The 25,311-nt window shown below is 44.6% G+C and overlaps 14 non-coding genes and 2 pseudogenes across 14 annotated transcripts; all 16 read left to right on the top strand.

The window, feature by feature from the left end:
- Window positions 1-47: 47 nt before the first annotated feature.
- Window positions 48-238, top strand: LOC141179229 (U2 spliceosomal RNA). The gene has a single exon (XR_012255264.1). It is a non-coding gene; the product is annotated as a U2 spliceosomal RNA (small nuclear RNA).
- Window positions 239-1,353: 1,115 nt separating this feature from the next.
- On the top strand, window positions 1,354-1,445 carry LOC141180106 (U2 spliceosomal RNA; annotated as a pseudogene).
- A 789-nt stretch (window positions 1,446-2,234) lies between these two features.
- LOC141179847 (U2 spliceosomal RNA) lies at window positions 2,235-2,420 on the top strand. The gene has a single exon (XR_012255800.1). It is a non-coding gene; the product is annotated as a U2 spliceosomal RNA (small nuclear RNA).
- A 1,115-nt stretch (window positions 2,421-3,535) lies between these two features.
- LOC141179228 (U2 spliceosomal RNA) lies at window positions 3,536-3,726 on the top strand. The gene has a single exon (XR_012255263.1). It is a non-coding gene; the product is annotated as a U2 spliceosomal RNA (small nuclear RNA).
- A 1,118-nt stretch (window positions 3,727-4,844) lies between these two features.
- LOC141179227 (U2 spliceosomal RNA) lies at window positions 4,845-5,035 on the top strand. The gene has a single exon (XR_012255262.1). It is a non-coding gene; the product is annotated as a U2 spliceosomal RNA (small nuclear RNA).
- A 1,116-nt stretch (window positions 5,036-6,151) lies between these two features.
- Window positions 6,152-6,342, top strand: LOC141179226 (U2 spliceosomal RNA). The gene has a single exon (XR_012255261.1). It is a non-coding gene; the product is annotated as a U2 spliceosomal RNA (small nuclear RNA).
- Window positions 6,343-7,458: 1,116 nt separating this feature from the next.
- Window positions 7,459-7,649, top strand: LOC141179224 (U2 spliceosomal RNA). The gene has a single exon (XR_012255260.1). It is a non-coding gene; the product is annotated as a U2 spliceosomal RNA (small nuclear RNA).
- A 1,115-nt stretch (window positions 7,650-8,764) lies between these two features.
- Window positions 8,765-8,955, top strand: LOC141179222 (U2 spliceosomal RNA). The gene has a single exon (XR_012255258.1). It is a non-coding gene; the product is annotated as a U2 spliceosomal RNA (small nuclear RNA).
- Window positions 8,956-10,070: 1,115 nt separating this feature from the next.
- Window positions 10,071-10,261, top strand: LOC141179465 (U2 spliceosomal RNA). The gene has a single exon (XR_012255478.1). It is a non-coding gene; the product is annotated as a U2 spliceosomal RNA (small nuclear RNA).
- A 1,115-nt stretch (window positions 10,262-11,376) lies between these two features.
- Window positions 11,377-11,567, top strand: LOC141179221 (U2 spliceosomal RNA). The gene has a single exon (XR_012255257.1). It is a non-coding gene; the product is annotated as a U2 spliceosomal RNA (small nuclear RNA).
- Window positions 11,568-12,682: 1,115 nt separating this feature from the next.
- LOC141179220 (U2 spliceosomal RNA) lies at window positions 12,683-12,873 on the top strand. The gene has a single exon (XR_012255256.1). It is a non-coding gene; the product is annotated as a U2 spliceosomal RNA (small nuclear RNA).
- Window positions 12,874-19,477: 6,604 nt separating this feature from the next.
- Window positions 19,478-19,666, top strand: LOC141179786 (U2 spliceosomal RNA). Its single transcript, XR_012255756.1, has one exon. It is a non-coding gene; the product is annotated as a U2 spliceosomal RNA (small nuclear RNA).
- A 1,112-nt stretch (window positions 19,667-20,778) lies between these two features.
- On the top strand, window positions 20,779-20,969 carry LOC141179510 (U2 spliceosomal RNA). Its single transcript, XR_012255519.1, has one exon. It is a non-coding gene; the product is annotated as a U2 spliceosomal RNA (small nuclear RNA).
- A 1,115-nt stretch (window positions 20,970-22,084) lies between these two features.
- LOC141180105 (U2 spliceosomal RNA) lies at window positions 22,085-22,176 on the top strand (annotated as a pseudogene).
- A 789-nt stretch (window positions 22,177-22,965) lies between these two features.
- On the top strand, window positions 22,966-23,151 carry LOC141179846 (U2 spliceosomal RNA). The gene has a single exon (XR_012255799.1). It is a non-coding gene; the product is annotated as a U2 spliceosomal RNA (small nuclear RNA).
- Window positions 23,152-24,266: 1,115 nt separating this feature from the next.
- LOC141179219 (U2 spliceosomal RNA) lies at window positions 24,267-24,457 on the top strand. Its single transcript, XR_012255255.1, has one exon. It is a non-coding gene; the product is annotated as a U2 spliceosomal RNA (small nuclear RNA).
- Window positions 24,458-25,311: the final 854 nt, after the last annotated feature.

Genomic DNA, 25,311 nt, shown 5'->3' with positions numbered 1-25,311 from the left:
TTTTCAGGATCCTTGGGTGGCTCCGTAGTTTGAAACCAATTCTGGTTATCGCTTCTCGGCCTTTTGGCTAAGATCAAGTGTAGTATCTGTTCTTATCAGTTTAATATCTGATACGTCCCCTATCTGGGGACCATATATTAAATGGATTTTTAGAACAGGGAGATGGAAAAAGAGCTTGCTCTGTCCACTCCACGCATTGACCTGGTATTGCAGTATCTCCAGGACCGGTGCACCCCTTCTTTAATGCAGTTTCTAAAATCAGAAAGAATTGAATTCAATGTTTTTTGTTCATTTTGCTTGTTTGTCGGATTTTGGGATGGACTCTTTGGCTTTGCTTTTCTTCTCCTCATTGGATTTTTCATGTTCAAAGTTGCAGAAGCCAGATTACAAGCTCATTTTGGTTCAACTTCAGCAACTGTGCATTGCATTGCCATGTAATGTGATGCAATGCTATCTTTCTAGCTCTCCCTTTTTACTTCCTTTTGGATAAACAGACATATTAGGCAAGCATTTTGGAGCTTTCACCTAAATAACTACAGGTGGTGAGATAAGCTGCACAATATAATTGACCTTTCAGTATATTGTTGCACACACACCATCTATTTAGCAAATGCCCTTGTTATCAACAGCAGCCTTTTAAACTCACCTGAGCTAACAGGTATGTGCGCTGGTTACTCTGCTGCGCTTAAAATTTCTTTTTTGGTTTGCTACAATGCCTTTTTTGAAACGTTGTCTCCTTCTGCTGGAACACTGACTTCTTTCATTTTATGCCTGCAGACTATAAAAGAGAACCCAACCCAAAAAGTTTGGTTGATTAGTCTGTGGCATTCTGTTAAACTGTTGCTTATGGCGGTCTCTGTGAGCTTCTCAGCGACATTCAGCCAGCCAGGTATCCTGCCTGCAGTAGATGGAATGTGGCAATGGAACGCTGGCTGCGCGTGTCATAATAGGCTCTGAGCCTTTATATACCTGTGCACAGCAGCAGCCACCTTCAGTCTGCTGCTGGACAGCCAGCAGCAGCAGCAGCAGGAGAGGTATGTAATCAGGAGCCCTCCTGCTAAGGGTAGACAGCTGCTCGTTCCACCCCACCCCCCGCCTTAATTGGTTCTCCTCCCTTCCAACGGTGTTGAGGCGGGTGGGAACAGCAGGGGGTGAAGGTGCTGTGTTTAAAGAGGTGGAGTTATGCAGATCTAAAACGCGTGGATTGCAGCAGCAGCAAGCCGAAAAGTGCAGGCATGTAAGGGATCTAGAGGTTGACAACATGTCTTCTTAACGGGAGTCCAGGAGCTCATCTCCACAAATGGACTTTTCAGGATCCTTGGGTGGCTCCGTAGTTTGAAACCAATTCTGGTTATCGCTTCTCGGCCTTTTGGCTAAGATCAAGTGTAGTATCTTTCGAAAAGGCGGTTTTGGATGTTGGCCGCCCTAGTAGATTGATACATTATGCACACTGGGGTTTAGGCGCTTGTTAGTACGCCAGGTGGCTAATATAGTCATCTGGTGGAAAGCATGGCCCCCCAGGATCGACGCCATTGGGCCGGGGAAGATCGAAAGCCCGAAGTGTGAAGTGCCCCAGGAATGGTGACCCTGGGGTGCCTTAACTCACTGGGATTGGGAACCCCACTTGAGTTTATGGCACATTTGCACAAGCACTTCAAATTTTCTTTCTTCGCACACTCCCTTATTCCGGGCCTTCTGGCCTTAGGATGGGGAATTTTTCAATTCCCGGTCGAAGGTCCGGGCAGTATTATACTGTGAAACCTTCACTATTTATTTAATTTCTTTGTCACTGTGTGTCCACTTATTCACGTGTGTCACGTCCTACTAGGATTTTGTCGGGATGCGGTTCCCTTACGGGTTCCTCTCTTGGCAGGTCTAGGGGGGGAGTGTGTGGCCATCAGGTTCCGCTCCCCCCTGAACCCCCCTGGCTCTCCTCTTTCGGGAGGAGAGCGTTGTTGGCTCCCCTCTTCCGGGAGGGGAGCACAGTCTTTGGCTCCCAGTGCCTTGCTCGGGTGAGAACTCGGGCAGGTGCTGGGGGTAAGATTGGGTCGCCTCTGGCTTCGGCTGGAGGTGGCTTTTTGTCCCTGTTCCTCGCTGTGGCCTTTTGGCTCGGAGGGACGGGGAATGGTTTGGGGGACCCTTCTCCTTTTGGAGAGGGTTTCAAGAAGACCAGCATCCTAGTGCACTTTTTTTGTGGCACTTGTCACTTTTTTAAGCGCACTCGGGTTTTGTACACGAATTCGGGCTTTCGATAAAAAAAAAAAAAATCTGTTCTTATCAGTTTAATATCTGATACGTCCCCTATCTGGGGACCATATATTAAATGGATTTTTAGAACAGGGAGATGGAAAAAGAGCTTGCTCTGTCCACTCCACGCATTGACCTGGTATTGCAGTATCTCCAGGACCGGTGCACCCCTTCTTTAATGCAGTTTCTAAAATCAGAAAGAATTGAATTCAATGTTTTTTGTTCATTTTGCTTGTTTGTCGGATTTTGGGATGGACTCTTTGGCTTTGCTTTTCTTCTCCTCATTGGATTTTTCATGTTCAAAGTTGCAGAAGCCAGATTACAAGCTCATTTTGGTTCAACTTCAGCAACTGTGCATTGCATTGCCATGTAATGTGATGCAATGCTATCTTTCTAGCTCTCCCTTTTTACTTCCTTTTGGATAAACAGACATATTAGGCAAGCATTTTGGAGCTTTCACCTAAATAACTACAGCTGGTGAGATAAGCTGCACAATATAATTGACCTTTCAGTATATTGTTGCACACACACCATCTATTTAGCAAATGCCCTTGTTATCAACAGCAGCCTTTTAAACTCACCTGAGCTAACAGGTATGTGCGCTGGTTACTCTGCTGCGCTTAAAATTTCTTTTTTGGTTTGCTACAATGCCTTTTCTGAAACGTTGTCTCCTTCTGCTGGAACACTGACTTCTTTCATTTAATGCCTGCAGACTATAAAAGAGAACCCAACCCAAAAAGTTTGGTTGATTAGTCTGTGGCATTCTGTTAAACTGTTGCTTATGGCGGTCTCTGTGAGCTTCTCAGCGACATTCAGCCAGCCAGGTATCCTGCCTGCAGTAGATGGAATGTGGCAATGGAACGCTGGCTGCGCGTGTCATAATAGGCTCTGAGCCTTTATATACCTGTGCACAGCAGCAGCCACCTTCAGTCTGCTGCTGGACAGCCAGCAGCAGCAGCAGCAGGAGAGGTATGTAATCAGGAGCCCTCCTGCTAAGGGTAGACAGCTGCTCGTTCCACCCCACCCCCCGCCTTAATTGGTTCTCCTCCCTTCCAACGGTGTTGAGGCGGGTGGGAACAGCAGGGGGTGAAGGTGCTGTGTTTAAAGAGGTGGAGTTATGCAGATCTAAAACGCGTGGATTGCAGCAGCAGCAAGCCGAAAAGTGCAGGCATGTAAGGGATCTAGAGGTTGACAACATGTCTTCTTAACGGGAGTCCAGGAGCTCATCTCCACAAATGGACTTTTCAGGATCCTTGGGTGGCTCCGTAGTTTGAAACCAATTCTGGTTATCGCTTCTCGGCCTTTTGGCTAAGATCAAGTGTAGTATCTGTTCTTATCAGTTTAATATCTGATACGTCCCCTATCTGGGGACCATATATTAAATGGATTTTTAGAACAGGGAGATGGAAAAAGAGCTTGCTCTGTCCACTCCACGCATTGACCTGGTATTGCAGTATCTCCAGGACCGGTGCACCCCTTCTTTAATGCAGTTTCTAAAATCAGAAAGAATTGAATTCAATGTTTTTTGTTCATTTTGCTTGTTTGTCGGATTTTGGGATGGACTCTTTGGCTTTGCTTTTCTTCTCCTCATTGGATTTTTCATGTTCAAAGTTGCAGAAGCCAGATTACAAGCTCATTTTGGTTCAACTTCAGCAACTGTGCATTGCATTGCCATGTAATGTGATGCAATGCTATCTTTCTAGCTCTCCCTTTTTACTTCCTTTTGGATAAACAGACATATTAGGCAAGCATTTTGGAGCTTTCACCTAAATAACTACAGGTGGTGAGATAAGCTGCACAATATAATTGACCTTTCAGTATATTGTTGCACACACACCATCTATTTAGCAAATGCCCTTGTTATCAACAGCAGCCTTTTAAACTCACCTGAGCTAACAGGTATGTGCGCTGGTTACTCTGCTGCGCTTAAAATTTCTTTTTTGGTTTGCTACAATGCCTTTTCTGAAACGTTGTCTCCTTCTGCTGGAACACTGACTTCTTTCATTTAATGCCTGCAGACTATAAAAGAGAACCCAACCCAAAAAGTTTGGTTGATTAGTCTGTGGCATTCTGTTAAACTGTTGCTTATGGCGGTCTCTGTGAGCTTCTCAGCGACATTCAGCCAGCCAGGTATCCTGCCTGCAGTAGATGGAATGTGGCAATGGAACGCTGGCTGCGCGTGTCATAATAGGCTCTGAGCCTTTATATACCTGTGCACAGCAGCAGCCACCTTCAGTCTGCTGCTGGACAGCCAGCAGCAGCAGCAGCAGCAGGAGAGGTATGTAATCAGGAGCCCTCCTGCTAAGGGTAGACAGCTGCTCGTTCCACCCCACCCCCCGCCTTAATTGGTTCTCCTCCCTTCCAACGGTGTTGAGGCGGGTGGGAACAGCAGGGGGTGAAGGTGCTGTGTTTAAAGAGGTGGAGTTATGCAGATCTAAAACGCGTTTATTGCAGCAGCAGCAAGCCGAAAAGTGCAGGCATGTAAGGGATCTAGAGGTTGACAACATGTCTTCTTAACGGGAGTCCAGGAGCTCATCTCCACAAATGGACTTTTCAGGATCCTTGGGTGGCTCCGTAGTTTGAAACCAATTCTGGTTATCGCTTCTCGGCCTTTTGGCTAAGATCAAGTGTAGTATCTGTTCTTATCAGTTTAATATCTGATACGTCCCCTATCTGGGGACCATATATTAAATGGATTTTTAGAACAGGGAGATGGAAAAAGAGCTTGCTCTGTCCACTCCACGCATTGACCTGGTATTGCAGTATCTCCAGGACCGGTGCACCCCTTCTTTAATGCAGTTTCTAAAATCAGAAAGAATTGAATTCAATGTTTTTTGTTCATTTTGCTTGTTTGTCGGATTTTGGGAATTTACTCTTTGGCTTTGCTTTTCTTCTCCTCATTGGATTTTTCATGTTCAAAGTTGCAGAAGCCAGATTACAAGCTCATTTTGGTTCAACTTCAGCAACTGTGCATTGCATTGCCATGTAATGTGATGCAATGCTATCTTTCTAGCTCTCCCTTTTTACTTCCTTTTGGATAAACAGACATATTAGGCAAGCATTTTGGAGCTTTCACCTAAATAACTACAGGTGGTGAGATAAGCTGCACAATATAATTGACCTTTCAGTATATTGTTGCACACACACCATCTATTTAGCAAATGCCCTTGTTATCAACAGCAGCCTTTTAAACTCACCTGAGCTAACAGGTATGTGCGCTGGTTACTCTGCTGCGCTTAAAATTTCTTTTTTGGTTTGCTACAATGCCTTTTCTGAAACGTTGTCTCCTTCTGCTGGAACACTGACTTCTTTCATTTAATGCCTGCAGACTATAAAAGAGAACCCAACCCAAAAAGTTTGGTTGATTAGTCTGTGGCATTCTGTTAAACTGTTGCTTATGGCGGTCTCTGTGAGCTTCTCAGCGACATTCAGCCAGCCAGGTATCCTGCCTGCAGTAGATGGAATGTGGCAATGGAACGCTGGCTGCGCGTGTCATAATAGGCTCTGAGCCTTTATATACCTGTGCACAGCAGCAGCCACCTTCAGTCTGCTGCTGGACAGCCAGCAGCAGCAGCAGCAGGAGAGGTATGTAATCAGGAGCCCTCCTGCTAAGGGTAGACAGCTGCTCGTTCCACCCCACCCCCCGCCTTAATTGGTTCTCCTCCCTTCCAACGGTGTTGAGGCGGGTGGGAACAGCAGGGGGTGAAGGTGCTGTGTTTAAAGAGGTGGAGTTATGCAGATCTAAAACGCGTGGATTGCAGCAGCAGCAAGCCGAAAAGTGCAGGCATGTAAGGGATCTAGAGGTTGACAACATGTCTTCTTAACGGGAGTCCAGGAGCTCATCTCCACAAATGGACTTTTCAGGATCCTTGGGTGGCTCCGTAGTTTGAAACCAATTCTGGTTATCGCTTCTCGGCCTTTTGGCTAAGATCAAGTGTAGTATCTGTTCTTATCAGTTTAATATCTGATACGTCCCCTATCTGGGGACCATATATTAAATGGATTTTTAGAACAGGGAGATGGAAAAAGAGCTTGCTCTGTCCACTCCACGCATTGACCTGGTATTGCAGTATCTCCAGGACCGGTGCACCCCTTCTTTAATGCAGTTTCTAAAATCAGAAAGAATTGAATTCAATGTTTTTTGTTCATTTTGCTTGTTTGTCGGATTTTGGGAATTTACTCTTTGGCTTTGCTTTTCTTCTCCTCATTGGATTTTTCATGTTCAAAGTTGCAGAAGCCAGATTACAAGCTCATTTTGGTTCAACTTCAGCAACTGTGCATTGCATTGCCATGTAATGTGATGCAATGCTATCTTTCTAGCTCTCCCTTTTTACTTCCTTTTGGATAAACAGACATATTAGGCAAGCATTTTGGAGCTTTCACCTAAATAACTACAGGTGGTGAGATAAGCTGCACAATATAATTGACCTTTCAGTATATTGTTGCACACACACCATCTATTTAGCAAATGCCCTTGTTATCAACAGCAGCCTTTTAAACTCACCTGAGCTAACAGGTATGTGCGCTGGTTACTCTGCTGCGCTTAAAATTTCTTTTTTGGTTTGCTACAATGCCTTTTCTGAAACGTTGTCTCCTTCTGCTGGAACACTGACTTCTTTCATTTAATGCCTGCAGACTATAAAAGAGAACCCAACCCAAAAAGTTTGGTTGATTAGTCTGTGGCATTCTGTTAAACTGTTGCTTATGGCGGTCTCTGTGAGCTTCTCAGCGACATTCAGCCAGCCAGGTATCCTGCCTGCAGTAGATGGAATGTGGCAATGGAACGCTGGCTGCGCGTGTCATAATAGGCTCTGAGCCTTTATATACCTGTGCACAGCAGCAGCCACCTTCAGTCTGCTGCTGGACAGCCAGCAGCAGCAGCAGCAGGAGAGGTATGTAATCAGGAGCCCTCCTGCTAAGGGTAGACAGCTGCTCGTTCCACCCCACCCCCCGCCTTAATTGGTTCTCCTCCCTTCCAACGGTGTTGAGGCGGGTGGGAACAGCAGGGGGTGAAGGTGCTGTGTTTAAAGAGGTGGAGTTATGCAGATCTAAAACGCGTGGATTGCAGCAGCAGCAAGCCGAAAAGTGCAGGCATGTAAGGGATCTAGAGGTTGACAACATGTCTTCTTAACGGGAGTCCAGGAGCTCATCTCCACAAATGGACTTTTCAGGATCCTTGGGTGACTCCGTAGTTTGAAACCAATTCTGGTTATCGCTTCTCGGCCTTTTGGCTAAGATCAAGTGTAGTATCTGTTCTTATCAGTTTAATATCTGATACGTCCCCTATCTGGGGACCATATATTAAATGGATTTTTAGAACAGGGAGATGGAAAAAGAGCTTGCTCTGTCCACTCCACGCATTGACCTGGTATTGCAGTATCTCCAGGACCGGTGCACCCCTTCTTTAATGCAGTTTCTAAAATCAGAAAGAATTGAATTCAATGTTTTTTGTTCATTTTGCTTGTTTGTCGGATTTTGGGATGGACTCTTTGGCTTTGCTTTTCTTCTCCTCATTGGATTTTTCATGTTCAAAGTTGCAGAAGCCAGATTACAAGCTCATTTTGGTTCAACTTCAGCAACTGTGCATTGCATTGCCATGTAATGTGATGCAATGCTATCTTTCTAGCTCTCCCTTTTTACTTCCTTTTGGATAAACAGACATATTAGGCAAGCATTTTGGAGCTTTCACCTAAATAACTACAGGTGGTGAGATAAGCTGCACAATATAATTGACCTTTCAGTATATTGTTGCACACACACCATCTATTTAGCAAATGCCCTTGTTATCAACAGCAGCCTTTTAAACTCACCTGAGCTAACAGGTATGTGCGCTGGTTACTCTGCTGCGCTTAAAATTTCTTTTTTGGTTTGCTACAATGCCTTTTCTGAAACGTTGTCTCCTTCTGCTGGAACACTGACTTCTTTCATTTAATGCCTGCAGACTATAAAAGAGAACCCAACCCAAAAAGTTTGGTTGATTAGTCTGTGGCATTCTGTTAAACTGTTGCTTATGGCGGTCTCTGTGAGCTTCTCAGCGACATTCAGCCAGCCAGGTATCCTGCCTGCAGTAGATGGAATGTGGCAATGGAACGCTGGCTGCGCGTGTCATAATAGGCTCTGAGCCTTTATATACCTGTGCACAGCAGCAGCCACCTTCAGTCTGCTGCTGGACAGCCAGCAGCAGCAGCAGCAGGAGAGGTATGTAATCAGGAGCCCTCCTGCTAAGGGTAGACAGCTGCTCGTTCCACCCCACCCCCCGCCTTAATTGGTTCTCCTCCCTTCCAACGGTGTTGAGGCGGGTGGGAACAGCAGGGGGTGAAGGTGCTGTGTTTAAAGAGGTGGAGTTATGCAGATCTAAAACGCGTGGATTGCAGCAGCAGCAAGCCGAAAAGTGCAGGCATGTAAGGGATCTAGAGGTTGACAACATGTCTTCTTAACGGGAGTCCAGGAGCTCATCTCCACAAATGGACTTTTCAGGATCCTTGGGTGGCTCCGTAGTTTGAAACCAATTCTGGTTATCGCTTCTCGGCCTTTTGGCTAAGATCAAGTGTAGTATCTGTTCTTATCAGTTTAATATCTGATACGTCCCCTATCTGGGGACCATATATTAAATGGATTTTTAGAACAGGGAGATGGAAAAAGAGCTTGCTCTGTCCACTCCACGCATTGACCTGGTATTGCAGTATCTCCAGGACCGGTGCACCCCTTCTTTAATGCAGTTTCTAAAATCAGAAAGAATTGAATTCAATGTTTTTTGTTCATTTTGCTTGTTTGTCGGATTTTGGGATGGACTCTTTGGCTTTGCTTTTCTTCTCCTCATTGGATTTTTCATGTTCAAAGTTGCAGAAGCCAGATTACAAGCTCATTTTGGTTCAACTTCAGCAACTGTGCATTGCATTGCCATGTAATGTGATGCAATGCTATCTTTCTAGCTCTCCCTTTTTACTTCCTTTTGGATAAACAGACATATTAGGCAAGCATTTTGGAGCTTTCACCTAAATAACTACAGGTGGTGAGATAAGCTGCACAATATAATTGACCTTTCAGTATATTGTTGCACACACACCATCTATTTAGCAAATGCCCTTGTTATCAACAGCAGCCTTTTAAACTCACCTGAGCTAACAGGTATGTGCGCTGGTTACTCTGCTGCGCTTAAAATTTCTTTTTTGGTTTGCTACAATGCCTTTTCTGAAACGTTGTCTCCTTCTGCTGGAACACTGACTTCTTTCATTTAATGCCTGCAGACTATAAAAGAGAACCCAACCCAAAAAGTTTGGTTGATTAGTCTGTGGCATTCTGTTAAACTGTTGCTTATGGCGGTCTCTGTGAGCTTCTCAGCGACATTCAGCCAGCCAGGTATCCTGCCTGCAGTAGATGGAATGTGGCAATGGAACGCTGGCTGCGCGTGTCATAATAGGCTCTGAGCCTTTATATACCTGTGCACAGCAGCAGCCACCTTCAGTCTGCTGCTGGACAGCCAGCAGCAGCAGCAGCAGGAGAGGTATGTAATCAGGAGCCCTCCTGCTAAGGGTAGACAGCTGCTCGTTCCACCCCACCCCCCGCCTTAATTGGTTCTCCTCCCTTCCAACGGTGTTGAGGCGGGTGGGAACAGCAGGGGGTGAAGGTGCTGTGTTTAAAGAGGTGGAGTTATGCAGATCTAAAACGCGTGGATTGCAGCAGCAGCAAGCCGAAAAGTGCAGGCATGTAAGGGATCTAGAGGTTGACAACATGTCTTCTTAACGGGAGTCCAGGAGCTCATCTCCACAAATGGACTTTTCAGGATCCTTGGGTGGCTCCGTAGTTTGAAACCAATTCTGGTTATCGCTTCTCGGCCTTTTGGCTAAGATCAAGTGTAGTATCTGTTCTTATCAGTTTAATATCTGATACGTCCCCTATCTGGGGACCATATATTAAATGGATTTTTAGAACAGGGAGATGGAAAAAGAGCTTGCTCTGTCCACTCCACGCATTGATCTGGTATTGCAGTATCTCCAGGACCGGTGCACCCCTTCTTTAATGCAGTTTCTAAAATCAGAAAGAATTGAATTCAATGTTTTTTGTTCATTTTGCTTGTTTGTCGGATTTTGGGATGGACTCTTTGGCTTTACTTTTCTTCTCCTCATTGGATTTTTCATGTTCAAAGTTGCAGAAGCCAGATTACAAGCTCATTTTGGTTCAACTTCAGCAACTGTGCATTGCATTGCCATGTAATGTGATGCAATGCTATCTTTCTAGCTCTCCCTTTTTACTTCCTTTTGGATAAACAGACATATTAGGCAAGCATTTTGGAGCTTTCACCTAAATAACTACAGGTGGTGAGATAAGCTGCACAATATAATTGACCTTTCAGTATATTGTTGCACACACACCATCTATTTAGCAAATGCCCTTGTTATCAACAGCAGCCTTTTAAACTCACCTGAGCTAACAGGTATGTGCGCTGGTTACTCTGCTGCGCTTAAAATTTCTTTTTTGGTTTGCTACAATGCCTTTTCTGAAACGTTGTCTCCTTCTGCTGGGACACTGACTTCTTTCATTTAATGCCTGCAGACTATAAAAGAGAACCCAACCCAAAAAGTTTGGTTGATTAGTCTGTGGCATTCTGTTAAACTGTTGCTTATGGCGGTCTCTGTGAGCTTCTCAGCGACATTCAGCCAGCCAGGTATCCTGCCTGCAGTAGATGGAATGTGGCAATGGAACGCTGGCTGCGCGTGTCATAATAGGCTCTGAGCCTTTATATACCTGTGCACAGCAGCAGCCACCTTCAGTCTGCTGCTGGACAGCCAGCAGCAGCAGCAGCAGGAGAGGTATGTAATCAGGAGCCCTCCTGCTAAGGGTAGACAGCTGCTCGTTCCACCCCACCCCCCGCCTTAATTGGTTCTCCTCCCTTCCAACGGTGTTGAGGCGGGTGGGAACAGCAGGGGGTGAAGGTGCTGTGTTTAAAGAGGTGGAGTTATGCAGATCTAAAACCCGTGGATTGCAGCAGCAGCAAGCCGAAAAGTGCAGGCATGTAAGGGATCTAGAGGTTGACAACATGTCTTCTTAACGGGAGTCCAGGAGCTCATCTCCACAAATGGACTTTTCAGGATCCTTGGGTGGCTCCGTAGTTTGAAACCAATTCTGGTTATCGCTTCTCGGCCTTTTGGCTAAGATCAAGTGTAGTATCTGTTCTTATCAGTTTAATATCTGATACGTCCCCTATCTGGGGACCATATATTAAATGGATTTTTAGAACAGGGAGATGGAAAAAGAGCTTGCTCTGTCCACTCCACGCATTGACCTGGTATTGCAGTATCTCCAGGACCGGTGCACCCCTTCTTTAATGCAGTTTCTAAAATCAGAAAGAATTGAATTCAATGTTTTTTGTTCATTTTGCTTGTTTGTCGGATTTTGGGATGGACTCTTTGGCTTTGCTTTTCTTCTCCTCATTGGATTTTTCATGTTCAAAGTTGCAGAAGCCAGATTACAAGCTCATTTTGGTTCAACTTCAGCAACTGTGCATTGCATTGCCATGTAATGTGATGCAATGCTATCTTTCTAGCTCTCCCTTTTTACTTCCTTTTGGATAAACAGACATATTAGGCAAGCATTTTGGAGCTTTCACCTAAATAACTACAGGTGGTGAGATAAGCTGCACAATATAATTGACCTTTCAGTATATTGTTGCACACACACCATCTATTTAGCAAATGCCCTTGTTATCAACAGCAGCCTTTTAAACTCACCTGAGCTAACAGGTATGTGCGCTGGTTACTCTGCTGCGCTTAAAATTTCTTTTTTGGTTTGCTACAATGCCTTTTCTGAAACGTTGTCTCCTTCTGCTGGAACACTGACTTCTTTCATTTAATGCCTGCAGACTATAAAAGAGAACCCAACCCAAAAAGTTTGGTTGATTAGTCTGTGGCATTCTGTTAAACTGTTGCTTATGGCGGTCTCTGTGAGCTTCTCAGCGACATTCAGCCAGCCAGGTATCCTGCCTGCAGTAGATGGAATGTGGCAATGGAACGCTGGCTGCGCGTGTCATAATAGGCTCTGAGCCTTTATATACCTGTGCACAGCAGCAGCCACCTTCAGTCTGCTGCTGGACAGCCAGCAGCAGCAGCAGCAGGAGAGGTATGTAATCAGGAGCCCTCCTGCTAAGGGTAGACAGCTGCTCGTTCCACCCCACCCCCCGCCTTAATTGGTTCTCCTCCCTTCCAACGGTGTTGAGGCGGGTGGGAACAGCAGGGGGTGAAGGTGCTGTGTTTAAAGAGGTGGAGTTATGCAGATCTAAAACGCGTGGATTGCAGCAGCAGCAAGCCGAAAAGTGCAGGCATGTAAGGGATCTAGAGGTTGACAACATGTCTTCTTAACGGGAGTCCAGGAGCTCATCTCCACAAATGGACTTTTCAGGATCCTTGGGTGGCTCCGTAGTTTGAAACCAATTCTGGTTATCGCTTCTCGGCCTTTTGGCTAAGATCAAGTGTAGTATCTGTTCTTATCAGTTTAATATCTGATACGTCCCCTATCTGGGGACCATATATTAAATGGATTTTTAGAACAGGGAGATGGAAAAAGAGCTTGCTCTGTCCACTCCACGCATTGACCTGGTATTGCAGTATCTCCAGGACCGGTGCACCCCTTCTTTAATGCAGTTTCTAAAATCAGAAAGAATTGAATTCAATGTTTTTGTTCATTTTGCTTGTTTGTCGGATTTTGGGATGGACTCTTTGGCTTTGCTTTTCTTCTCCTCATTGGATTTTTCATGTTCAAAGTTGCAGAAGCCAGATTACAAGCTCATTTTGGTTCAACTTCAGCAACTGTGCATTGCATTGCCATGTAATGTGATGCAATGCTATCTTTCTAGCTCTCCCTTTTTACTTCCTTTTGGATAAACAGACATATTAGGCAAGCATTTTGGAGCTTTCACCTAAATAACTACAGGTGGTGAGATAATCTGCACAATATAATTGACCTTTCAGTATATTGTTGCACACACACCATCTATTTAGCAAATGCCCTTGTTATCAACAGCAGCCTTTTAAACTCACCTGAGCTAACAGGTATGTGCGCTGGTTACTCTGCTGCGCTTAAAATTTCTTTTTTGGTTTGCTACAATGCCTTTTCTGAAACGTTGTCTCCTTCTGCTGGAACACTGACTTCTTTCATTTAATGCCTGCAGACTATAAAAGAGAACCCAACCCAAAAAGTTTGGTTGATTAGTCTGTGGCATTCTGTTAAACTGTTGCTTATGGCGGTCTCTGTGAGCTTCTCAGCGACATTCAGCCAGCCAGGTATCCTGCCTGCAGTAGATGGAATGTGGCAATGGAACGCTGGCTGCGCGTGTCATAATAGGCTCTGAGCCTTTATATACCTGTGCACAGCAGCAGCCACCTTCAGTCTGCTGCTGGACAGCCAGCAGCAGCAGCAGCAGGAGAGGTATGTAATCAGGAGCCCTCCTGCTAAGGGTAGACAGCTGCTCGTTCCACCCCACCCCCCGCCTTAATTGGTTCTCCTCCCTTCCAACGGTGTTGAGGCGGGTGGGAACAGCAGGGGGTGAAGGTGCTGTGTTTAAAGAGGTGGAGTTATGCAGATCTAAAACGCGTGGATTGCAGCAGCAGCAAGCCGAAAAGTGCAGGCATGTAAGGGATCTAGAGGTTGACAACATGTCTTCTTAACGGGAGTCCAGGAGCTCATCTCCACAAATGGACTTTTCAGGATCCTTGGGTGGCTCCGTAGTTTGAAACCAATTCTGGTTATCGCTTCTCGGCCTTTTGGCTAAGATCAAGTGCAGTGATCTAACGGTTGCTGCCTTGGTCTCGGCTAGGAGGTGCCTGGGGTACCCGACTTGTTGGCCTTGGGGGATCGCTCTCTCTTAACGGAGGGAGCTTCACCCCCTTGCAGCTATTGGCAGGTCGGCTTAGTCCCCGGACAACGGGGAGCGATCGCGTCTTGTCTTCGGGGCGACCCGAGGAAATAAGGGCGTTTTCCTTTGCTGAGCTTTATCGCTTAGTGGGCTGTGTAAGTTCTTGGGGTACCCCTCCCTCGGTCTTGGGTTTGTTCCTGCTTTTGTGGGATTCATTCCCTTGTTACTATTGGGTGAGGGCTTAGTCCCTGAGGGCCGAAAATGCCTTTTTCTTTTGGATTTGCGGTGGGGGAGACTCCACTGCGACAGTCCATTAGAATCATGGTGGATGAATGCCAGCGCCATGAGAAGAATCTGCAGTACATCGTGCATGAGATTCTTTTTGGGTTCTTCCACCTGGAGCGAGATAAGATCCTGTGTCTTTACGATCAGGAATTCCGTGGGCGATATACCATTTCCTTTATGGCTAAATCATGCTGTGATAATATCCATGCAGCACTGATGGTTGCGGACAAGGACGATGAGAGACTGAACGGGCTGAGCTTTGACTTCCTGTACGGTGAAGAGGAAGTACCCTTGGTGATCTTCATGTACAGCCCATTCGTCTCTGAGGGCGATATCGAAACCTTTTTGAAGCGTTACTGCAAGTCAGTGCGCTTCTCACATGATATCCTCAACTCCCAGCGCTTCTGGAATGGGAAGAGGAAATACCTGGTGAAGTTCCATCCAGATCAGAGCGGCATTGGTGGTCTTCACCACCCGCCTGCTAATTTTGCCATTGGTAATGTCAGGGGATTCCTACGCTACCCAGGAATGCCCCTTCAATGCCGGAATTGTCATGAATATGGGCATACACGAGAAAATTGTACAAGGGCTCATGTAGTCTTTTGCAACAAGTGCGGTAAGAGTGGGCACACCTCCGCTACGTGTGACTCTGAGATCGTATGTAACCTATGTGGGAAGGCAGGTCACGCCTTCAGGAATTGTCCGAGCAAAAAGTCAAAAACATATGACATGTTTAAGTCAGGTCAACTGACTATCCAAGAATACTTCGGAGGGAGTATTACTACACCTGCCCCTGGACCTGGGTTGGCGCACGCTGACGGGTCCGGACCAAATCCTTCAACGGCTCCGCCAGAGGGCCCGCTGGTAGTTCCACAGAAGGACGGTCGTAGGGGTTCCATAAGATTAACCGAGGGTTCGCTCTCTGTGGAATTGATCGATGTTCTGGCTCTAGATGTTGCCGTATCTCAGAGTCAAGAGGAAGGGTCCTCATCCAGCATGAATGCACCACCGGCATTATGTGGAACTGAGGAGACCTCTAGTACCCCGATTAAGCAAGCACCCAGATTCGCCACACCATCATCGGTGATCTTGGGTAAGGGCAAAAAGGGTACGCTCCTTAATCGATCAACCAGTGTGTCGGAAAGAGAGACCTCTAGGGCGCGAAGTAAAAAGGACCCGGCTAAGACCCAGTCGAGCCCTGGTCCTCGAACCAGAAGTCGCAGTAGTTCCGTGACCAGACCAGAGGACAAGACGACCCAGAGGGATGACACCCGTTCCATAGACCAGACCGCCATGAGGACTGCAGATGCACAGGACTTGGAAAAGATGGACAGCTCCCAGCCTCTGAAAAGGCAACGGGAGGACGTAAAGCAACCTGATATCCAAAGAAAACACGGATGTCGAGGTCCAGATGAGGAGCCAAAAGTGGATGATGCCTTTTTGCCTGCTTCAGATCCCGGTAATATTAAACAAATCCTGACCCCTGGAGATGCGGAGGAGGAGGTGCCGTGTATTGACTTCTTCCCATCTTCAGATCCTGATTCTTCTTAATGTCTGTTCCTCTTAAAATCTCCTCACTAAATGTGAGGTCCCTAAAGAGCCCTACACGTAGGGCTGCTTTATTTTCTTATTTAGAGACATTGGACTTTGATTTCTGCTTTCTACAAGAATGTGGTATACAGAGTAATTTAAATTATAAGGACTTAAAAGAAGACTGGAAACTGGGCGCTTCTGTGTGGTCCGGTGCTAATGACTGTCGTGCTGCCGGAGTTGGACTACTTTGCCGTGGACATTCTACCATCATTCAATCTGTGACTGAAATTATACCTGGCAGAGCTATTTTAATACATCTTGTTTTTAATGGACTTTCTTTACGTTTATTAAATGTGTACGCTCCTCCTGGGAAGCAGGAAAGGGCGGATTTACTTGAAATATTGCCATTATTTTGTGTTGGGTCAACCCCCCTGCTAGTGGGAGGAGATTTTAATTGTTTACGTGATGGGGAATCCCGGCAGGGTGGGGATGTGAATCGTAAAGACCGTACCTCCTATTTGTTGAAAAGTTTAATTGATGATTTTAGATTACAGGACTGCTGGAAGGAACTCTTGCCGGCGGATCCAGGTGTTACATGGTCCAATGGAAGAGTTTCTTCTAGAATTGATTTCATATTTGCTTCTACTGCCTTTAAACCTTGTAAATGTTTTCTTTTATCTAATTTATTCTCTGATCATAAAGTTTTATCTGTGTTTTTAGAGTTAGCAGGGGAACAAAATACCTCAAGAGGCCCATGGAGATTAAATACAACTCTCCTAGAGGATATTGATATTCAAAAGAGGTTTGTGCAGGCCTACCAGTGCTGGCAATCAAAGAGAGACCCCCGCGCCTCGATGCTGGATTGGTGGGAGAGCATTAAACCTAAGATTAAATTATTTTTTATTAAGGCAGGGAAAATGAAAGCAAAAAAGAAAAAGCAGTGGTTTTATGTTTTTAATATGAGATTACAAGTACTCTTTAAACTAAAAGAAGTTGGTATTGATGTGGATGATGATATTGCAAATCTTAAGTCTGAAATAAAAAATGCTCTTAATGAAAAAGGAAAACAAATAATTTTTAACTCCCATGTACAGCACCTGGAGGAAGGAGAGAAATGCTCCCGATTCTTCTTCAAAAAGGTAATGGGGAGGAGGGATGCAATACTAAATCTTGAAGGTGAAAATGATATTAAGGGTATGTTAGGAAAAGCTTTTAATTTTTATCAACTTCTTTTTAACACTAAAGTTATAGATCCATCCTTTTTAGAGTATGCTATTAATTCCCTTGATTTTAAGTTAGATATTTTAGACCAGGGTATTTTATCTAGGGATCTCACCAGTGAGGAACTTTTACAGATTTTTAAAAGTTTCTCCAGTGGGAAAGCCCCTGGGGAAGACGGTCTACCGATTGAGTTTTATCTGACTTTTTGGGGAATTTTAAAGAACGATATGTTTTTATTGTTTAAAGAAGCTTTTAATACTAATAAATTACCCCCATCTTGGAGGAGAGGTCTGGTATCTTTAATATATAAAAAAGGGGATAGGAGCCAACTTAAAAACTGGCGGCCTATTACGCTTTTAAACCTTGATTATAAAATTTTAGCTAAACTTATTGCAGTCCGTTTAAAACCCTTTATAGCCAAATTAATTCACCCTAACCAGGTATGTGGTGTTCCCGGAAGAACCATAGCTGAGTCCCTCAACATAATTAGGGATACCATATGGTATTCAAAAGAGAGAAGTCAAAACCTTGCTATTTTATCCTTAGACTTTGAAAAAGCTTTTGACAGGGTATCGCATGAATTTCTTTTTATGGTTCTTAAAAAAATGGCGTTTCCAGAGAAAATTTTAACCCGCATTATGCTTTTATATCATTCTTGTTTTAGTCAAATTTCTGTAAATGGGTTTTTAACGAAGGGGGTTCCTCTATTATCAGGGGTGAAACAAGGGTGCCCTCTCTCACCACTGCTCTTTATCTGTGTTATGGAACCACTATTAACCATACTGAGAAAAGATAAAGTAATTAAAGGGGTACCTATTCCCGGGAGTAGGGGTATGCAACTTAAAGCCCTAAGTTACATGGATGATGTTACCATACTATGTCCAGATTCCACATCTCTGAGGAGGGTATTGAGAAACACACAATTTTTCTGTGAAGCCTCAGGTTTTAAATTAAATATAGATAAATGTGACTGTTTTAATGTGGGGGGATGGGACTCCTCTTTGACCCCTGGGATAGTGATACAGAAAAATCACATAAAAATTTTAGGAATTATTTTTAACCAAGCCAATGAGGGGGACCCTAACTGGGACTCTGCAATGGATAAAATAGAAAAAAAGATCTCATTGTGGAATTTAAGGAACCTTAGTATGGAAGGTAAAATTTTAATTATTAAAGCTGTTTTAATTCCCATTATGTTGTATGTTGCAATGGTGTTTCCCCCTTCCAATTTACAAATCAAGAAAGTAACAAGAATTGTTTTTATGTTTTTATGGGGTTCAAAAATGGAAAAGTTAAAAAGAGATCTGATGTACAAATGTAAATCTAATGGAGGTAAAGATGTACCCAATTTTTTTACCTTTTTCCATATAAAGTATTTCTGCTTCTGTTTTAAGGTTTTTAAATCTGATGGCATTTTTAGTTATTTTTTAAAATATGCAGCAGGAATGATTTTTAAAAGGTGGTTTAGCCTACCTTTAAGTTCTCCTGTGCTCCTGTGCCCACCTAAACAGTATGTGATACTTGAGAAAACGGTCAGACTTCTAGGTCTCCAGGAATTGGAGCCTGATATATTGGGGGACCAAAGGAAGGTATCTATTGCTTGCAGACACTCTGAGGACACAATTCCTGTCTCCAATTTTTCACAGGCAAGGTCCAAAACGGTGTGGCGAAATGTGTACGGGAAATATCTTGCAAATGTACACAAGGACCTTGCCTGGGCTATCGTCCACCAGTGCCTCCCTACCCGTGAGTTTCAACATAGGCGGGGGCTGGTGGCGAGAGCCAAATGTCCAAGAGATATATGCGGGGAAAGTGAGTCTGTATTGCATCTCTTTTGGAATTGTCATTTTGCACAGGAGGTTTGGAGAAAGGTAGGCCCACTTTTAAAATGGGCATGTGGCCTGAAAGATTTTAATCACTTTTATGTCTTTTATGGTCTTTTTAAGTGTCCAAATTTTAAACAATTCCGAGTTGCCTGGATTATTATTAATTGTTTTAAAAATGCCATGTGGAAAGTTAGAAATATTTTACTCTTCAAACATGATCATATTGATTCAACAGACTGTATAAAAATTGCTTTAAGTGAAATGTATATTTACTATCTCAGAGATAAAAAACTGTATGGAGCAAAAGAAGCGGCTTCTATGTGGTGTGTACAATTATGGAACACAATTAGTGGTAATTAAATAAACCCAAGTACATCTGTAATTATGATTTTCTTAATTGTTACAATGGTTTTATGATGGTAAATTGTGTTTTTACAAAAAACTTGAATTGATTATTATCATGTTTTATCATTTTATTGTAATGTTATAAATGTTCTTTTTTAAAACCTTTGTAAATATACTTTTGAATCAATAAAATTGCGTTGAAACCTTATCTGTTCTTATCAGTTTAATATCTGATACGTCCCCTATCTGGGGACCATATATTAAATGGATTTTTAGAACAGGGAGATGGAAAAAGAGCTTGCTCTGTCCACTCCACGCATTGACCTGGTATTGCAGTATCTCCAGGACCGGTGCACCCCTTCTTTAATGCAGTTTCTAAAATCAGAAAGAATTGAATTCAATGTTTTTTGTTCATTTTGCTTGTTTGTCGGATTTTGGGATGGACTCTTTGGCTTTGCTTTTCTTCTCCTCATTGGATTTTTCATGTTCAAAGTTGCAGAAGCCAGATTACAAGCTCATTTTGGTTCAACTTCAGCAACTGTGCATTGCATTGCCATGTAATGTGATGCAATGCTATCTTTCTAGCTCTCCCTTTTTACTTCCTTTTGGATAAACAGACATATTAGGCAAGCATTTTGGAGCTTTCACCTAAATAACTACAGGTGGTGAGATAAGCTGCACAATATAATTGACCTTTCAGTATATTGTTGCACACACACCATCTATTTAGCAAATGCCCTTGTTATCAACAGCAGCCTTTTAAACTCACCTGAGCTAACAGGTATGTGCGCTGGTTACTCTGCTGCACTTAAAATTTCTTTTTTGGTTTGCTACAATGCCTTTTCTGAAACGTTGTCTCCTTCTGCTGGAACACTGACTTCTTTCATTTAATGCCTGCAGACTATAAAAGAGAACCCAACCCAAAAAGTTTGGTTGATTAGTCTGTGGCATTCTGTTAAACTGTTGCTTATGGCGGTCTCTGTGAGCTTCTCAGCGACATTCAGCCAGCCAGGTATCCTGCCTGCAGTAGATGGAATGTGGCAATGGAACGCTGGCTGCGCGTGTCATAATAGGCTCTGAGCCTTTATATACCTGTGCACAGCAACAGCCACCTTCAGTCTGCTGCTGGACAGCCAGCAGCAGCAGCAGGAGAGGTATGTAATCAGGAGCCCTCCTGCTAAGGGTAGACAGCTGCTCGTTCCACCCCACCCCCCGCCTTAATTGGTTCTCCTCCCTTCCAACGGTGTTGAGGCGGGTGGGAACAGCAGGGGGTGAAGGTGCTGTGTTTAAAGAGGTGGAGTTATGCAGATCTAAAACGCGTGGATTGCAGCAGCAGCAAGCCGAAAAGTGCAGGCATGTAAGGGATCTAGAGGTTGACAACATGTCTTCTTAACGGGAGTCCAGGAGCTCATCTCCACAAATGGACTTTTCAGGATCCTTGGGTGGCTCCGTAGTTTGAAACCAATTCTGGTTATCGCTTCTCGGCCTTTTGGCTAAGATCAAGTGTAGTATCTGTTCTTATCAGTTTAATATCTGATACATCCCCTATCTGGGGACCATATATTAAATGGATTTTTAGAACAGGGAGATGGAAAAAGAGCTTGCTCTGTCCACTCCACGCATTGACCTGGTATTGCAGTATCTCCAGGACCGGTGCACCCCTTCTTTAATGCAGTTTCTAAAATCAGAAAGAATTGAATTCAATGTTTTTTGTTCATTTTGCTTGTTTGTCGGATTTTGGGATGGACTCTTTGGCTTTGCTTTTCTTCTCCTCATTGGATTTTTCATGTTCAAAGTTGCAGAAGCCAGATTACAAGCTCATTTTGGTTCAACTTCAGCAACTGTGCATTGCATTGCCATGTAATGTGATGCAATGCTATCTTTCTAGCTCTCCCTTTTTACTTCCTTTTGGATAAACAGACATATTAGGCAAGCATTTTGGAGCTTTCACCTAAATAACTACAGGTGGTGAGATAAGCTGCACAATATAATTGACCTTTCAGTATATTGTTGCACACACACCATCTATTTAGCAAATGCCCTTGTTATCAACAGCAGCCTTTTAAACTCACCTGAGCTAACAGGTATGTGCGCTGGTTACTCTGCTGCGCTTAAAATTTCTTTTTTGGTTTGCTACAATGCCTTTTTTGAAACGTTGTCTCCTTCTGCTGGAACACTGACTTCTTTCATTTTATGCCTGCAGACTATAAAAGAGAACCCAACCCAAAAAGTTTGGTTGATTAGTCTGTGGCATTCTGTTAAACTGTTGCTTATGGCGGTCTCTGTGAGCTTCTCAGCGACATTCAGCCAGCCAGGTATCCTGCCTGCAGTAGATGGAATGTGGCAATGGAACGCTGGCTGCGCGTTTCATAATAGGCTCTGAGCCTTTATATACCTGTGCACAGCAGCAGCCACCTTCAGTCTGCTGCTGGACAGCCAGCAGCAGCAGCAGCAGGAGAGGTATGTAATCAGGAGCCCTCCTGCTAAGGGTAGACAGCTGCTCGTTCCACCCCACCCCCCGCCTTAATTGGTTCTCCTCCCTTCCAACGGTGTTGAGGCGGGTGGGAACAGCAGGGGGTGAAGGTGCTGTGTTTAAAGAGGTGGAGTTATGCAGATCTAAAACGCGTGGATTGCAGCAGCAGCAAGCCGAAAAGTGCAGGCATGTAAGGGATCTAGAGGTTGACAACATGTTTTCTTAACGGGAGTCCAGGAGCTCATCTCCACAAATGGACTTTTCAGGATCCTTGGGTGGCTCCGTAGTTTGAAACCAATTCTGGTTATCGCTTCTCGGCCTTTTGGCTAAGATCAAGTGTAGTATCTTTCGAAAAGGCGGTTTTGGATGTTGGCCGCCCTAGTAGATTGATACATTATGCACACTGGGGTTTAGGCGCTTGTTAGTACGCCAGGTGGCTAATATAGTCATCTGGTGGAAAGCATGGCCCCCCAGGATCGACGCCATTGGGCCGGGGAAGATCGAAAGCCCGAAGTGTGAAGTGCCCCAGGAATGGTGACCCTGGGGTGCCTTAACTCACTGGGATTGGGAACCCCACTTGAGTTTATGGCACATTTGCACAAGCACTTCAAATTTTCTTTCTTCGCACACACCCTTATTCCGGGCCTTCTGGCCTTAGGATGGGGAATTTTTCAATTCCCGGTCGAAGGTCCGGGCAGTATTATACTGTGAAACCTTCACTATTTATTTAATTTCTTTGTCACTGTGTGTCCACTTATTCACGTGTGTCACGTCCTACTAGGATTTTGTCGGGATGCGGTTCCCTTACGGGTTCCTCTCTTGGCAGGTCTAGGGGGGGAGTGTGTGGCCATCAGGTTCCGCTCCCCCCTGAACCCCCCTGGCTCTCCTCTTTCGGGAGGAGAGCGTTGTTGGCTCCCCTCTTCCGGGAGGGGAGCACAGTCTTTGGCTCCCAGTGCCTTGCTCGGGTGAGAACTCGGGCAGGTGCTGGGGGTAAGATTGGGTCGCCTCTGGCTTCGGCTGGAGGTGGCTTTTTGTCCCTGTTCCTCGCTGTGGCCTTTTGGCTCGGAGGGACGGGGAATGGTTTGGGGGACCCTTCTCCTTTTGGAGAGGGTTTCAAGAAGACCAGCATCCTAGTGCACTTTTTTTGTGGCACTTGTCACTTTTTTAAGCGCACTCGGGTTTTGTACACGAATTCGGGCTTTCGATAAAAAAAAAAAAAATCTGTTCTTATCAGTTTAATATCTGATACGTCCCCTATCTGGGGACCATATATTAAATGGATTTTTAGAACAGGGAGATGGAAAAAGAGCTTGCTCTGTCCACTCCACGCATTGACCTGGTATTGCAGTATCTCCAGGACCGGTGCACCCCTTCTTTAATGCAGTTTCTAAAATCAGAAAGAATTGAATTCAATGTTTTTTGTTCATTTTGCTTGTTTGTCGGATTTTGGGATGGACTCTTTGGCTTTGCTTTTCTTCTCCTCATTGGATTTTTCATGTTCAAAGTTGCAGAAGCCAGATTACAAGCTCATTTTGGTTCAACTTCAGCAACTGTGCATTGCATTGCCATGTAATGTGATGCAATGCTATCTTTCTAGCTCTCCCTTTTTACTTCCTTTTGGATAAACAGACATATTAGGCAAGCATTTTGGAGCTTTCACCTAAATAACTACAGCTGGTGAGATAAGCTGCACAATATAATTGACCTTTCAGTATATTGTTGCACACACACCATCTATTTAGCAAATGCCCTTGTTATCAACAGCAGCCTTTTAAACTCACCTGAGCTAACAGGTATGTGCGCTGGTTACTCTGCTGCGCTTAAAATTTCTTTTTTGGTTTGCTACAATGCCTTTTCTGAAACGTTGTCTCCTTCTGCTGGAACACTGACTTCTTTCATTTAATGCCTGCAGACTATAAAAGAGAACCCAACCCAAAAAGTTTGGTTGATTAGTCTGTGGCATTCTGTTAAACTGTTGCTTATGGCGGTCTCTGTGAGCTTCTCAGCGACATTCAGCCAGCCAGGTATCCTGCCTGCAGTAGATGGAATGTGGCAATGGAACGCTGGCTGCGCGTGTCATAATAGGCTCTGAGCCTTTATATACCTGTGCACAGCAGCAGCCACCTTCAGTCTGCTGCTGGACAGCCAGCAGCAGCAGCAGCAGGAGAGGTATGTAATCAGGAGCCCTCCTGCTAAGGGTAGACAGCTGCTCGTTCCACCCCACCCCCCGCCTTAATTGGTTCTCCTCCCTTCCAACGGTGTTGAGGCGGGTGGGAACAGCAGGGGGTGAAGGTGCTGTGTTTAAAGAGGTGGAGTTATGCAGATCTAAAACGCGTGGATTGCAGCAGCAGCAAGCCGAAAAGTGCAGGCATGTAAGGGATCTAGAGGTTGACAACATGTCTTCTTAACGGGAGTCCAGGAGCTCATCTCCACAAATGGACTTTTCAGGATCCTTGGGTGGCTCCGTAGTTTGAAACCAATTCTGGTTATCGCTTCTCGGCCTTTTGGCTAAGATCAAGTGTAGTATCTGTTCTTATCAGTTTAATATCTGATACGTCCCCTATCTGGGGACCATATATTAAATGGATTTTTAGAACAGGGAGATGGAAAAAGAGCTTGCTCTGTCCACTCCACGCATTGACCTGGTATTGCAGTATCTCCAGGACCGGTGCACCCCTTCTTTAATGCAGTTTCTAAAATCAGAAAGAATTGAATTCAATGTTTTTTGTTCATTTTGCTTGTTTGTCGGATTTTGGGATGGACTCTTTGGCTTTGCTTTTCTTCTCCTCATTGGATTTTTCATGTTCAAAGTTGCAGAAGCCAGATTACAAGCTCATTTTGGTTCAACTTCAGCAACTGTGCATTGCATTGCCATGTAATGTGATGCAATGCTATCTTTCTAGCTCTCCCTTTTTACTTCCTTTTGGATAAACAGACATATTAGGCAAGCATTTTGGAGCTTTCACCTAAATAACTACAGGTGGTGAGATAAGCTGCACAATATAATTGACCTTTCAGTATATTGTTGCACACACACCATCTATTTAGCAAATGCCCTTGTTATCAACAGCAGCCTTTTAAACTCACCTGAGCTAACAGGTATGTGCGCTGGTTACTCTGCTGCGCTTAAAATTTCTTTTTTGGTTTGCTACAATGCCTTTTCTGAAACGTTGTCTCCTTCTGCTGGAACACTGACTTCTTTCATTTAATGCCTGCAGACTATAAAAGAGAACCCAACCCAAAAAGTTTGGTTGATTAGTCTGTGGCATTCTGTTAAACTGTTGCTTATGGCGGTCTCTGTGAGCTTCTCAGCGACATTCAGCCAGCCAGGTATCCTGCCTGCAGTAGATGGAATGTGGCAATGGAACGCTGGCTGCGCGTGTCATAATAGGCTCTGAGCCTTTATATACCTGTGCACAGCAGCAGCCACCTTCAGTCTGCTGCTGGACAGCCAGCAGCAGCAGCAGCAGGAGAGGTATGTAATCAGGAGCCCTCCTGCTAAGGGTAGACAGCTGCTCGTTCCACCCCACCCC

Source organism: Phyllobates terribilis, unplaced genomic scaffold, assembly GCF_046119375.1.
Source record: "Phyllobates terribilis strain yellow unplaced genomic scaffold, ASM4611937v1 Scaffold_30__1_contigs__length_15301838, whole genome shotgun sequence".
Lineage (NCBI taxonomy): Eukaryota > Metazoa > Chordata > Amphibia > Anura > Dendrobatidae > Phyllobates > Phyllobates terribilis.
The sequence above is the reverse complement of the archived record's forward strand: the minus strand, read 5'-3'. Positions and strand labels throughout refer to the sequence as shown.